Raw genomic sequence first — 13,258 nt, 5'->3', positions numbered from 1 at the left:
ACACACACACACACACACACACACACTCTGCTATATCAAAACCTCATTGTAGCTGCAAACCAAAAATCTACAATAGATACACACACAAAAAAAGCAATCCAAACACAACACTAAAGATAGTCATCAAATCATAAGAGAAGAGAACAAAAGAGGAAGGAAATTTAAAAAACCTACAAAAAACAAATCCAAAACAACAAGATGGCAATAAGAACATACATATTGGTAATTACCTTAAATGTAAATGGATTAAATGTTCCAACCAAAAGACACAGACTGGCTGAATAGATACAAAAACAAGAACCATATATATGCTTACTACAAGAGACCCACTTCAGATCTAGGGACACATACAGACTGAAAGTGAAGGGATAGTAAAAGCTATTCCATGCAAATGGAAATCCAAAGAAAGCTGGACTAGCAATACTCATATCAGACAAAATAGATTTTAAAATAAAGACTGTTACAAGAGACAAAGAAGGACACTACATAATGATCAAGGGTTCAATCCAAGAGGAAGATATAACAATTGTAAATATATATGCACCCAACATAGGAACACCTCAATATATAAGGCAAATGCTAACAGCCATAAAAGGAGAAATCAACACAAAATAATAGTGAGGGACTTTTAACACCCTACTTTCATCAATGAACAGATCATCCAGACATAAAATCAATAAGGAAACACAGGCCTTAAATGACAATTAGACCAGATGGACTTAACTGATATTTATAGAACATTCCATCCAAAAGCAACAGAATACAAATTCTTCTCAAGTGCACATGGAACATTCTCCAGGATTGATCACAAAGTGAGCCTCAGTAAATTTAAGAAAATTGTAATCATATCAAGCATCTTTTCCGACCACAACACTGTGAGATTAGAAATCAACTACAAGAAAAAACTGTAAAAAACACAAATGTGGGGGCTAAACAATGTTATTAAACAACCAATGGATCACTGAAGAAATCAAAGAGGAAATCGAAAAATACCTAGAGACAAAGGACAACAAAAACACAGTGATCCAAAACCTATGGAATGGAGCAAAAGCAGTTCTAAGAGAGAAGTTTATAGCAATACAGTCTTACCTCAGGAAACAAGAAAAATCTCAAACAAACAACCTAACCTTACACCTAAAGCAACTAGAGAAAGAAGAACAAACAAAACACAAAGTTAGTAGAAGGAAAGAAATCATAATGATCTGAGCAGAAATAAATGAAATAGAAACAAAGAAAACAATAGCAAAGATTAATAAAACTAAAAGCTGATTCTTTGAAAAGATAAACAAAATTGATAAACCTTTAGCCAGACTCATCAAGAAAATAAGGGAGAGGGCTCAAATCAATAACATTAGAAACAAAAAAGGAGAATTTACAACTGACACCACAGAATTACAAAGGATCATAAGAGACTACTACAAGCCACGATATGCCAATAAAAGGGACAAACTAGAAGAAATGGACAAATTCTTAGAAAGGTACAACCTCCCAAGACTGAACCAGGAAGAAATAGAAAATATAAACAGACCAAACATAAGTACTGAAATTGAAACTGTGATTTAAAAACTTACAACAAACAAAAGTCCAGGATCAGATGGCTTCACAGGCAAATTCTGTCAAATATTTAGAGAAGAGTTAACCCCAGCCTTCTAAAACTATTCCAAAAAACTGCAGTGGAAGGAACACTCCCAAATTAATTCTATGAGGCCACCATCACACTGATACCAAAACCAGACAAAGATAGCACAAAAAAGAAAATTACAGGCCAATATCAGTGATGAACATAGATACAAAAATCCTCAACAAAATACTAGCAAACAGAATCCAACAACACATTAAAAGGATCATACACCATGATCAAGTGGGATTTATCCCAGGAATGCAAGGATTCTTCAGTATATGCAAATCAAATGGTGTGATACACCACATTAACAAACTGAGAATAAAAACCATATGATCATTTCAATAGATACAGAAAAACTTTTGACAAAGTTCAACACCCATTTATGATAAAAACTCTCCAGAAAGTGGGCATAGAGGGAACTTACCTCAACATAATAAAGGCCATATATGACAAACCCACAGCTAACATCATTCTCAATGGTGAAAAGCTGAAAATATTTCCTCTAAGATTGTAAATAAAACAAGGATGTCCACTCTCACCTGTTTTTTGTTTGTTTGTTTTTATTCAGCATAGTTTTGGGAGTCCTAGCCACAGCAATCAGAGAAGAAAAAGAAATAAAAGGAATCCAGATTGGAAAAGAAGTAAAATTATCACTGTTTGCAGATGGCATGATACTATACACAGAAAATCCTGAAGATGCTACCAGAAAACTACTAGAGCTCATCAATGAATCTGGTAAAGTTGCAGGATACAAAATTAATATACAGAAATCTCTTGCATTTCTATACACTAGCAATGAAAAATCAGAAAGAAATTAAGGAAACAATCCCATTTACCATCACATCAAAAAGAATAAAATACCAAGGAATAAACCTACCTAAGGAGGCAAAAGACGTGTACTCTGAAAACTATAAGATGATTATGAAAGAAATTGAAGATGACACAAACGGATGGAAAGATATACCATGTTCTTGGATTGGAAAATCGATATTGTCAAAATGATTATACTACCCAAGGCAATCTACAGATTCAGTGCAATCTCTATTAAGTTACCAATGGCATTTTTCAAAGAACTAGAGCAAAAAAAATTTTAATTTGTATGGAAACACAAAAGCCCTCTGATAGCCAAAGCAATCCTGAGAAAAAAAAATGGAGCTGGAGGAATCAGGCTACCTGACTTCAGACTATACCAGAAAGCTACAGTAATCAAAACAATATGGTACTGGCACAAAAAAGAAATATAGATCAATGGAATGGGATAGAAATCCCAGAAATAATCCCACACACCTATGGTGAATTAACTTAGGACAAAAGATGGCAAGAATATACAATGAAGAAAAGACAGTCTCTTCAATAAGTGGTGCTGGGAAAATTGGACAGCTACATGTGAAAGAATGAAACTACAACATTCTCTAACACCATACACAAAAATAAACTCAAAATGGATTAAAGACCTACATGTAAGACCAGATATTATAAAACTCTTAGAGGAAAACATAGGCAAAACACTCTGACATAAATTGCAGCAGGATCTTTTTGGATCCACCACCTAGAGTAATGAAAATAAAGACAAAAATAAATGGGACCTAATTAAACTCAAAAGCTTTTGCACAGCAGAGGAAACCATAAACAAAACGAAAAGACAACCCACAGAATGGGAGAAAATATTTGCAAATGAAGTGACTGACAAGGGATTAATCTCCAAAATATACAAAAAGCTCATGCAGCTCAATATCGAAAAACAAACAACCCAATCAAATAATGGGCAGAAGATCTAAATAGACATTTCTCTGAAGAAGACATACAGATGGCCAAAAAGCACATGAAGAAATGCTCAACATCGCTAATAGAGAAATCAAAACTGCAATGAGGTACCACCTCACACCAGTCAGAATAGCCATCATCAAGTGTCTACAAACAATAAATGCTGGAGGGGGTGTGGAGCAAAGGGAACCTTCCTACACTGTTGCTGGGAATGTAAATTGGTACAACCATTTATAGAGAACAGTGTGGAGCTTTCTTAAAAAACTAAAAATAGAACTACCATGTGATCCAGCAATCCCACTCTTGGGCATATATCCAGAGAAAACCATAATTCAAAAAGAGACATGCACTCCAATATTCATTTACTTAGCCATTAAAAAAGAATGAAATAATGCCATTTGCAGCAACATGGTTGGACCTAGAGATTATCATACTAGGTAAGGTAAGTCAGACAGAGAAAGACAAATATCATATGATATCACTTAGATGTGGAATCTAAAAAAGTGATACAAATGAATTTATTTATAAAACAGAAACAGACTGAGAGACTTCAAAAACAAACTTATGATTACCAAAGAGGAAGGGGGAGGAGGGATAAACTAGGAGTTTGGGATTAACATACACACACTACTATATATAAAATAAATAATCAACAAGGATTTACTGTATAACACAGGGAACTCTACTCAGTAATCTGTAATTACGTATATGGGAAAAGAATCTGAAAAAGAATGGATATACATATATGTATAATTGAATCACTTTGCTGTATACCTGAAACTAATACAACATTTTAAGTCAAATATAATATAAAATAAAAATTAAATTAAGAAAAAAAGAATGATCAGGAACTAACAAAAAAATAAAACAACAAAATTTTAAAAATCTCCTCTGCATTTATAAAATGCTTCTGGAATACTTCATCACATAGCCTCTCATGTAAGAATTCTAGGACTGCAGTAGCTGAGGAATATCTGGTTTATAGCCAGATAAAAATAACAAAGGAATATTAACTTATTATAAAACTATATGGTTTCTGATTGGGTAGGCAGTTTTTAGAGCTAATGGACTATTGATCTTAAATATGAATCCTGGCCATGTCACATTTACACAGTGTGTTCATAAAACTGCATATTCCAAGAGGCCACCTGGGAATCTGTTTGGAATGAGTACCCAGTTGTTCTGAATCACACAAAATATTAAAAACCATTCGTGTAGAAAAAAGTGGCTTTTTCAGGCAGATCTAGATTTGAATTTTGAATTCCATCTGGCATGTTGTGTGATCATAAACAAATTAAAAAAATTTTTTTTCAACCAAATCCTCTGTAAAATGGGGGAAAGACTACTTGTCTGACAGAGTTATTGTTGGTAAATATCTGTATTAGTCTTTGTTCTCAAAGTAATAAGCCTTCCATTAGTCACTCAACCTGTTTGAATTTACTCCTTGATGAAAAATTCTTAAAAGTTTTTTTAAAATCTTCAACTATCCTTATTAAAATGAAGGGAGGAAAGAATAGAACCATTAGTTCCACTTCCAGTTTTACATAGCCCCATAATGTTGAGTAGTAAATCTATTGCATAAAATACCACATCTCCCTAACATTTGATTGATCCACTTGAACTACAAACTTTAATAATCCTTAATACTGCCTAGCAAGATTGGTAACTGACAATGATCTAGAAGACTGAAAGTTTTGAAGGTATGTAGGGAAGATTTCATCTCCATTTGGGAGATGAGAATACTAAGTGTGTAATAAACATTATAACAGTATTTTTAAAATTGTAAATATCACTCTCAATTCCCTGCTCTAATAAATCTACTGTTATTGAACTTTAATTCTTTCTATTCCTGATACACATGCAAATGGCTACTGAGGTACAACTGTAGCATCAGTACAGTTTCTTAATATTTTTGTCATTTGTCATAGTAAGAAAAATCCTTTCTGGGGTAACTGCCTGAAATTATAAAAAGAAAACGTGTTACTATCAAGCCAATTGAAGGGAAAATGGTATAGTAAAAAAAATAGTTGATTAAGCCAGAAGGCAAGAAAGAAACAAAAGAGAAACAAAGCACAAAAGACAAATATGAAAACATAGAAATATAATAGATTTAAATGGCAAATATATTAGTAGTTATATTACATAACAGTGACTGAAATTTTCTACATGAAAGACAAGGATTGCAAGCTCAGATATAAAAAATAAATGAAAGGAATAAATAAAAACAACAATGATTTTTTTTATATTGAAGGGAAACACCTTAAAGGTAAGAATACAGAAATGTTGAAATTAAAAGTATGTAAAAAGTAATATGCAAACACAGCCAAATAAACTTGGTATAGCTACATTAATATCAGATCAAACAGACATGAAGGCAAAAATTATTACTAGGGTTACTGAGAGAGATAATGATAAAGGGCTCATTTCAAGGGAGATATTTACAAAAATCCACAATTTGGGGATATTTTATAACAAAGCCTTTGTAAAACTGAAATAAGTAAAAGGAGAAAGAGATGAATCCATAATCATTGTGGGATATTTCATATACCTGTCTCAATAAGTGATGGAACAAGCAGACCTTGACATTAATAGAACACTGCTTTCAGCAACTGCAGATTACATGTTCTTTTCAGCTACATTTGGAAGGCTGACCAAAGCAGACCATATGCTGTGCCACAAAGCAATTGTCAACAGCTTTCAAAGGGTTGGAATAACACATGGTATATCCTCTGACCATAGAATTAAACTAGAAATCAATATCAAAAGTAAACATAAGGACTTCCAGTTTCTAGTCCAACATGTGAAGACCTTGGAATTCATCACTCCCAACCAGATAATAAGAAAAAAGCTGAACAAACTGAAAATCAACAACTCTTCTTGAATCTGTCAAAGAATTGAAGACAAAGGGCAAATAGCTGCTCTGAAAATGGGGGGAGGAGAATACAGAGAATCACAGCTTACTGGGAATAGAAGACTCTGCTGGGGCCAGTAACTAGTAAAAACACTTAAAAGGCGACTGACTAATTGTTGGAGACTTGAGTGTGGACTAGCTTCAGAATAAGCTCCCTGCACTCAGCCTAAAGGAAGGCCTCACTCCAGTTTTGTGAGTTTTACCTCTAAGAGCCCCACCAGGTTGTCAGTGTTAAGATAAGAGAAAAATCCCCGTGTGCCTCTTAATTAAGACACAAAAAGGTCTAACCATGAAAGAGTGGATTAATAATCTATATTTCATGACAATTAAGATTTTATCTCTACCTCTATCTTGCCCCTCTCATCTTCCCTCTCCCCACTGGTAACCACGAGTTTGTTTTCTTTATATGTGAGTCTGTTTCTGTTTTGTTATATTCATTTGTTTTATTTTTTAGATTCCACATAAGTGATAACATATAGTATTTGTCTTTCTCTAACTTATTTCACTAAACATAATACCCTCCAGGTCCATCCATGTTGTTGCAAAAGGCAAAATTTCATTCTTTTTTTTATTGTTGTGTAGTATTTCATTGTATGTATATATACCACATCTTCTTTATCCATTCCTCTGTTGATGGACATTTAAGTTGCATCCACATCTTGGCTATTGTAAATAGTGCTGCAATGAACATTGGGGTGCACGTATATTTTAGAATTATGGTTTTCTCTGGATATATGCCCAGGAGTGGGATTGCTGAATCATACGGTAGTTGTATTTTTAAGTTCCATGAGGAACCTCCATACTGTTTTCAATGGTGGTTGCAAAAATTTACATTCCCACCAACAGTGTACTAGGGTTCCCTTTTCATCATATCTCCTCCAACATTTGTGGTCTTTTTGATGATAGCCATTCTGGCAGGTGTAAAGTGATTATTGTGGTGTTGATTTGCATTTCTCTGATGACTAGCGATGTTGAGCATCTTTTCATGTGCCTCTTGGTCATCTGTATGTCTTCTTTGTAAAATGTCTATTCAGGTCTTCTGTCCATTTTTTTTTTTTCTGTCCATTGTTTAATTGGGCTGTTTGTTGTTGTTTTTGTTGTTGTTTGACATTGAGTTGTATGAGCTGTTTATTTTGGATGTTAATCCTGTATCGGTCATATCATTTGGAAATATTTTCTCCCATTCAGTAGATTGTCTTCATTTTGTTGATGGTTTCCTTTGCTGTGCAAAAGCTTTTAAATTTCATTAGGTCCCATGTGTTTATTTGTGCTTTTGTTTCCTTTGCCTTAGGAGATAGATCCAAAAAAATATTGCTATGATTTATGTCAAAGAGTGTTCTGCCTATATTTTCTTCTAGGAGTTTATGGTTTCCAGTCTTACATTTATGTCTTTAATCCATTTTGAGTTTATTTTTGTATATGATGTGAGAAAATATTCTAATTGCATTCTTTTATATGTAGCTGTCCAGTTTTCCCAGCACCACTTATTGAAGGGAATATATTTTCTCCATTGTATATTCTTGCCTCCTTTGCCACATATTAATTGACCATAAAGGCATAGGTTTATTTCACATAGCTCTTATTCTGTTCCACTGAGCTATGTGTCTATTTTTGTGCTGTTTTGCTTACTAGCACACGTCTGAAGTCAGGGAGCGTGATACCTCCAGCTGTGTTCTTTTTTCTCGAGTTTGCTTTGGCTATTAGGGGTCTTTTGTTGTTTAGGGTTGTTTGTTGTAGTTCTGTGAAAAATGTCATGAGTATTTTCATAGGGATTGCATTAAATCTGTAGAGTGCTTTTGGTAGTATGGACATTTTAAAAATATTAATTCTTCCAATCTATGAACATGGGATATCTTTCCATTTAAATGAATAATCTTCCGTTTCCTTCGTCAGTGTTTTATAGTTTTCAGAGTATAGGTCTTTCACCTCCTTGGTTAAAGTTATTTCTAGGTGTTTTATTCTTTGATGCTATTTTCTTTCTTTTTCTTTTCTTTTTTTTTTAATTTTGCGGTACATGGGCCTCTCACTGTTGTGGCCTCTCCCGTTGCGGAGCACGGGCTCTGGACGCGCAAGCTCAGCGGCCATGGCTCACGGGCCCAGCCGCTCCGTGGCATGTGGGATCTTCCCGGACCGGGGCACGAACCCGTGTCCCCTGCATCAGCAGGCGGACTCTCAACCACTGTGCCACCAGGGAAGTCCGATGCTATTTTAAATGGGATTGTTTTCTTGCTTTCTCCTTCCAATAGTTCATTATTAGTGTATAGAAAAGCAACAGATTTCTGTATATTAATCTTGTGTCCTGCAACTTTGTTGAGTTCATTTATTAGTTCTAATAGTTTTTTTGGTGAGGACTTTAGGGCTTTCTATATAGAGTATCACGTCATCTGCAAAGAGTGACAGTTTTACCTCTTCCTTCCCAATTTGGATGGATAAAAGTTTCTTTTTCTTGTCTGATTACTGTGGCTAGGATTTCCAATACTATGTTAAATAAAAGTGGCAAGAGTGGGCATCTTGTCTTGTTCCTGATTTTAGAGGAAAAGTTTTCAACTTTTCACCATTGAGTATGATGTTAGCTCTGGGTTTGTGATATATAGCCTCTTTATGTTGAGATATGTTCCTTCTATATCCACTTTGATGAGAGTTTTTATCATGAATCGATGTTGAATTTTGTCAAATGCTTTTTCTGCATGTATTGAGATGATCATATTATTTTTATATTTACTTTTGTTAATGTGGTGCATCACATTAGTTGATTTGTGGATACTGAACCACCCTTACATCCCTGGAATAAATCCCACTTGATTGTGCTGTATGATCCTTTTTATGTGTTGTTGAATTTGGTTTGTTAATATTTTGTTGAGGATTTTTGCAGCTATATTCATCAAAGATATTGGTCTATAATTTTCTCCTTTTTTGTAGTGTCTTTTTCTAGTTCATTATCAGGGTAGTGGGGGCCTCACAGAATGAATTGGGAAGTGTTCCTCCTTCAATTTTTTGGAATAGCTTGAGAAGAATGGGTATTAGCTCATCTTTATATACTTGGTAGAATTTCCCTGTGAAGCTGTCCATTGCTGGGCTTTTGTTTACTGGCATTCCTAATTCAGTTTCACTACTAATGATCAGTCTGTTCAGACTGTCTATTTCTTCCTGATTCAGTCTTGGAGGATTATATGTTTCCAGAAATTTATCCATTTCTTCTAGGTTGTCCAATTTGTTGGCATATAACTGTTTGTAGTATTCTCATGATTTTTTTATATCTGTCAAATTGGTTATAATTTCTCCTCATTTCTTATTTTATTTGTGTCCTTTTTTTTCTTAATGAGCCTAACTAAACGCTTATGAATTTTGCTTATCTTTTCAAAAAATTAGCTCTTGCTTTCAGTTATCTTTTCTATATTTTTCTCTCTCTCTTTTTTTTTTTTTTTTTTTTTTTGGTTTCTAATTATTTCCTCTCTGATTTTTATTATTTCTTTCCTTCTGCTGACTTTGGGCTTTGTTTGTTTTTCATTTTCCAATAATGTTAGATGTAAGGTTAGGCTGCTTATTTGAGATTTTTCTTGTTTCTTGAAGTAAGCCTGTATTGCCATTAAACTCCCTCTTAGAACTGCTTTTGCTGCATCCCATAGAACGGAAAGTTCTGGTTTTCATTTCATTTGTCTTGAGGTATTTTCTGATTTCCTCTTTATTTCTTTATTGACCTATGACCCATTGCTTTTTTTAATAGCTTGTTGTTTAGTCTCCACAAGTTTGTGTTTTTCTCATTTTTCTTCCTGTAATTGATTTGTAGTTTCATACCATTGTGGTCAGAAAAAATGCTTGATATAATTTCTATCCTCTTAAATTTGTTGAGACTTGTTTTGTAGCCTAATATATGATCTATCCTGGAGAATGGTCCATGCACACTTGAAAAGAATGTATATTCTGCTGTTTTGGGATGGAATGTCCTGTAGCTATTTATTAAGTACAACTGTTCTAAGGTTTCATTTAAGACTACTGTTTCCTTATTGATTTTCTGTCTGGATGCTCTGTCCATTGATGTAAGTGGGGTGTTAAAGTCTCCTACAGTAATTGTATTATGGTCAATTTATCTCTTTATCTGTTAATATTTGCTTTATATATTTAGGTGCTCCTATATTAGGTACATATATTAATGAATGTTATATCTTCTTCTTGTATTGATCCCTTCATCATTATATAATTCCATTCTTGTTTTTTGTTATAGACTTTGTTTTAAAGATTATTTTCTCTGATAAGAGTATTGCTACCACAGCTTTCTTGTTGATTCCATTTGCATGAAATATCTTTTTTCATCCCCTTTGAGTCTGTATGTCTTTAGCACTGACGTGAGTCTCTTATAAACAGCTTATAAGTGGGTCTTATTTTTTATCCAAATCATTCTTGTGTCTTCTTTTTGCAGCATTTGGTCCATTGACATTTAAAGTGATTATTGATAGGAATGTAGTTATGTAGTTTTGTTACCTTTTTGTAATCCTTCTAGTTTTTCTTCTTTTAGTTTCTTCCCTTATGGTTTGATGATTTTCTTTAGTGCTATCCTTATGTTCCTTTCTTTCTAGTTTTTGTGTATCTATTGTAGGTTTTTGATTTGTGATTACCATGAGGTACACATATGTTGACCCCTGACTATACCTACCCATTTTAAACTGAAAGTTATTTAACTTCAAACGCATTCTAAAAGATCTACTTTTATTTTACTCCCCTCCCCCACATTTTGTGTTTTTGATGTCATATTTTACATCTTCATATATATTTCTTTACTGTTTATTTTAGTTATATTTGATTTTATAATTTTTGTCTTTTAAATCTTCATACTAGCCTTTATTATGTATTTACCTTTAGTAGTGGGATTTTTCCTTTCCTATAAATTCTTCTTCTTGTAGTCTTTTCTTTTCCACCTAGAGAAGACATTTTAACATTTCCTTTTAGGGTTGGTTTAGTATTGATGAACTCTTAGATTTTGCTTGTCTGAGAAGTTCTTTATCTCTCCTTCAATTCTGAATGATAATCTTACTGAGTATGTGAGGTTGTAGGTTTTCCCTTTCAACATTCTAAATATATCACGCCACTCCCTCTAGCCTGCAAAGTTTCTACAGAAAAATCAGCTGATAGCCTTATGGGGGTTCTCTTGTATGTAACTCTTTGTTTTTCTCTTGCTTTAGAATTCTCTCTTTAACTTTTACCATTTTAATTATGATGCATCTTGGTGTTGATCTCTATGGGTTCATCTTGTTTGGGACTCTCTGTGATTCCAGTACCTGGATATCTGTTTCCTTCTTCAGGTTCAGGAAATTTTCAGCCATAATTTCATCATATACGTTTTTGACCCCTCTCTCTCTTCTCCTTCTGGGACCCCTATAATGAGAATGTTAGTATGCTTGATGTTTTCCCAGAACTCCCTTAAACTGTCTCATTTTTTTGTTTTTCTTTTTGCTGTTCTGCATGAGTGATATCCATTATTCTATCTTCCAGATCACTTATGCATTCTTCTTCCAGATCACTTATGCTTTCTTCTGTATCACTTCATCTGCTGTTAATTCCTTCTAGTGTGTTTTTTAAAATTTCTGTTATTGTGTTCTTCAGCTCTGACTTCCATTCTTTTTAATATTTTCTAGTTCCTTGTTAAAATTCTCACTGTGTTCATCTATTCTTTTCTCTAGTTCAGTTAGCATTATTATTACTAATGCTTTGACCTCTTTATCTATTAAATTGTTTATCTCTGTTTCAAGGGGTCTTTTCTTGTTCTTTCATTTGGAACAAATTCCTCTGTCTTCTCATTTTGCTTAACTTTCTCTGTCTCTATGAAATTGAGTGAAATAGTTACCTATCCCAATCATAAATGCATGACCTTGTGCAGGAGCATCCCTGTGGAGTCTGTGTGTGTCCAGTGACTTTGGTGGGAAAGCTTGATCTGAAATGTGCAGGGGTCATTTCTTCTCCCAGGTAGCCGCTATTACCTTGGTGGGAAGTGAGGCTGGAGATGGAGGAGCCAAAGCCAGAGCCAGGTATGAGCCAGGTCTTCTTCCATGCTCAGTGGCTGTCACCACCCTACTGGGGCCAGGAGTAGGTGCCAAGGTGCTAGAGCAGAAGCCCTGATGATTGGTTCCAAGCTCTTTCCAGTCCCTCTAAGTGTGTGGTCTCTCCACTCCTAGCAATGATACCTTCACCCCAGAGGGGAGCAGTACTGGAGCAAGAGGGGCCAGAGCGGGTTCCCAGTGAGGGCTGGGATGTGCACTGGTGTGGTCCCAGAAAACAATTCGGAGCTCAGAACAGTTCCAAATCTGCCGCCTCTGCCAGCACTGGTAATGCCTGCCCTTGCTCCATTCAGTTGCAGTGTCCCCCACAGTTGCACACTCTCCTTGGCAATGACAGCCTTCACCCTAGGAGGGAGTGGTGCTGGAGCCAGAGGGGCCAGAGTGGGCACTTGGCTCATGTCAGGGTACACACTGGGACAGTCCTGGCGTACCAGTGAGAGCTCCAGCCTGATCCCCATCTGCTGCCTCTATGGAAGCCAGTAATGGCTGCCCTCTCCCTCTTCAGATGCAGTGCTGGGTCCTAGTTGGCTCCCCCTCTCAATCATGCACCCTCTTCAGCAATCGTAGTCTTTGCCTCAGTGTGGAGCTGCACCAGAGCTAGAGGTGCCAGAGCAGGTGCTTGGCATGGGCCCAGGCATTCACTGGAGTGGTCATTGGAAGCTGGCCAGAGTCCTGGGCAATTTCAATCTTCTTTCTCTGCCTTGTTCCCAGGAGTAGTAAGCAAGTGTGTGCCTGCTCAGTACAAGCAGAGTCTAGGTTTCTCACAGCCCTCTGGTTAGTCCCACTGGTTTTTAAACCAGCTGAGGGGACTCATCTTCCAGTGTCACACTTCAGGGCTGGGGTGCCCAATATGTGGTTTGTGTAATCCTCCTCCTCTTATATGTCCCCTCCTAGGGGCACAGATCTCAA

This window comes from Tursiops truncatus, chromosome 4, assembly GCF_011762595.2.
Source record: "Tursiops truncatus isolate mTurTru1 chromosome 4, mTurTru1.mat.Y, whole genome shotgun sequence".
Lineage (NCBI taxonomy): Eukaryota > Metazoa > Chordata > Mammalia > Artiodactyla > Delphinidae > Tursiops > Tursiops truncatus.
The sequence above is the reverse complement of the archived record's forward strand: the minus strand, read 5'-3'. Positions refer to the sequence as shown.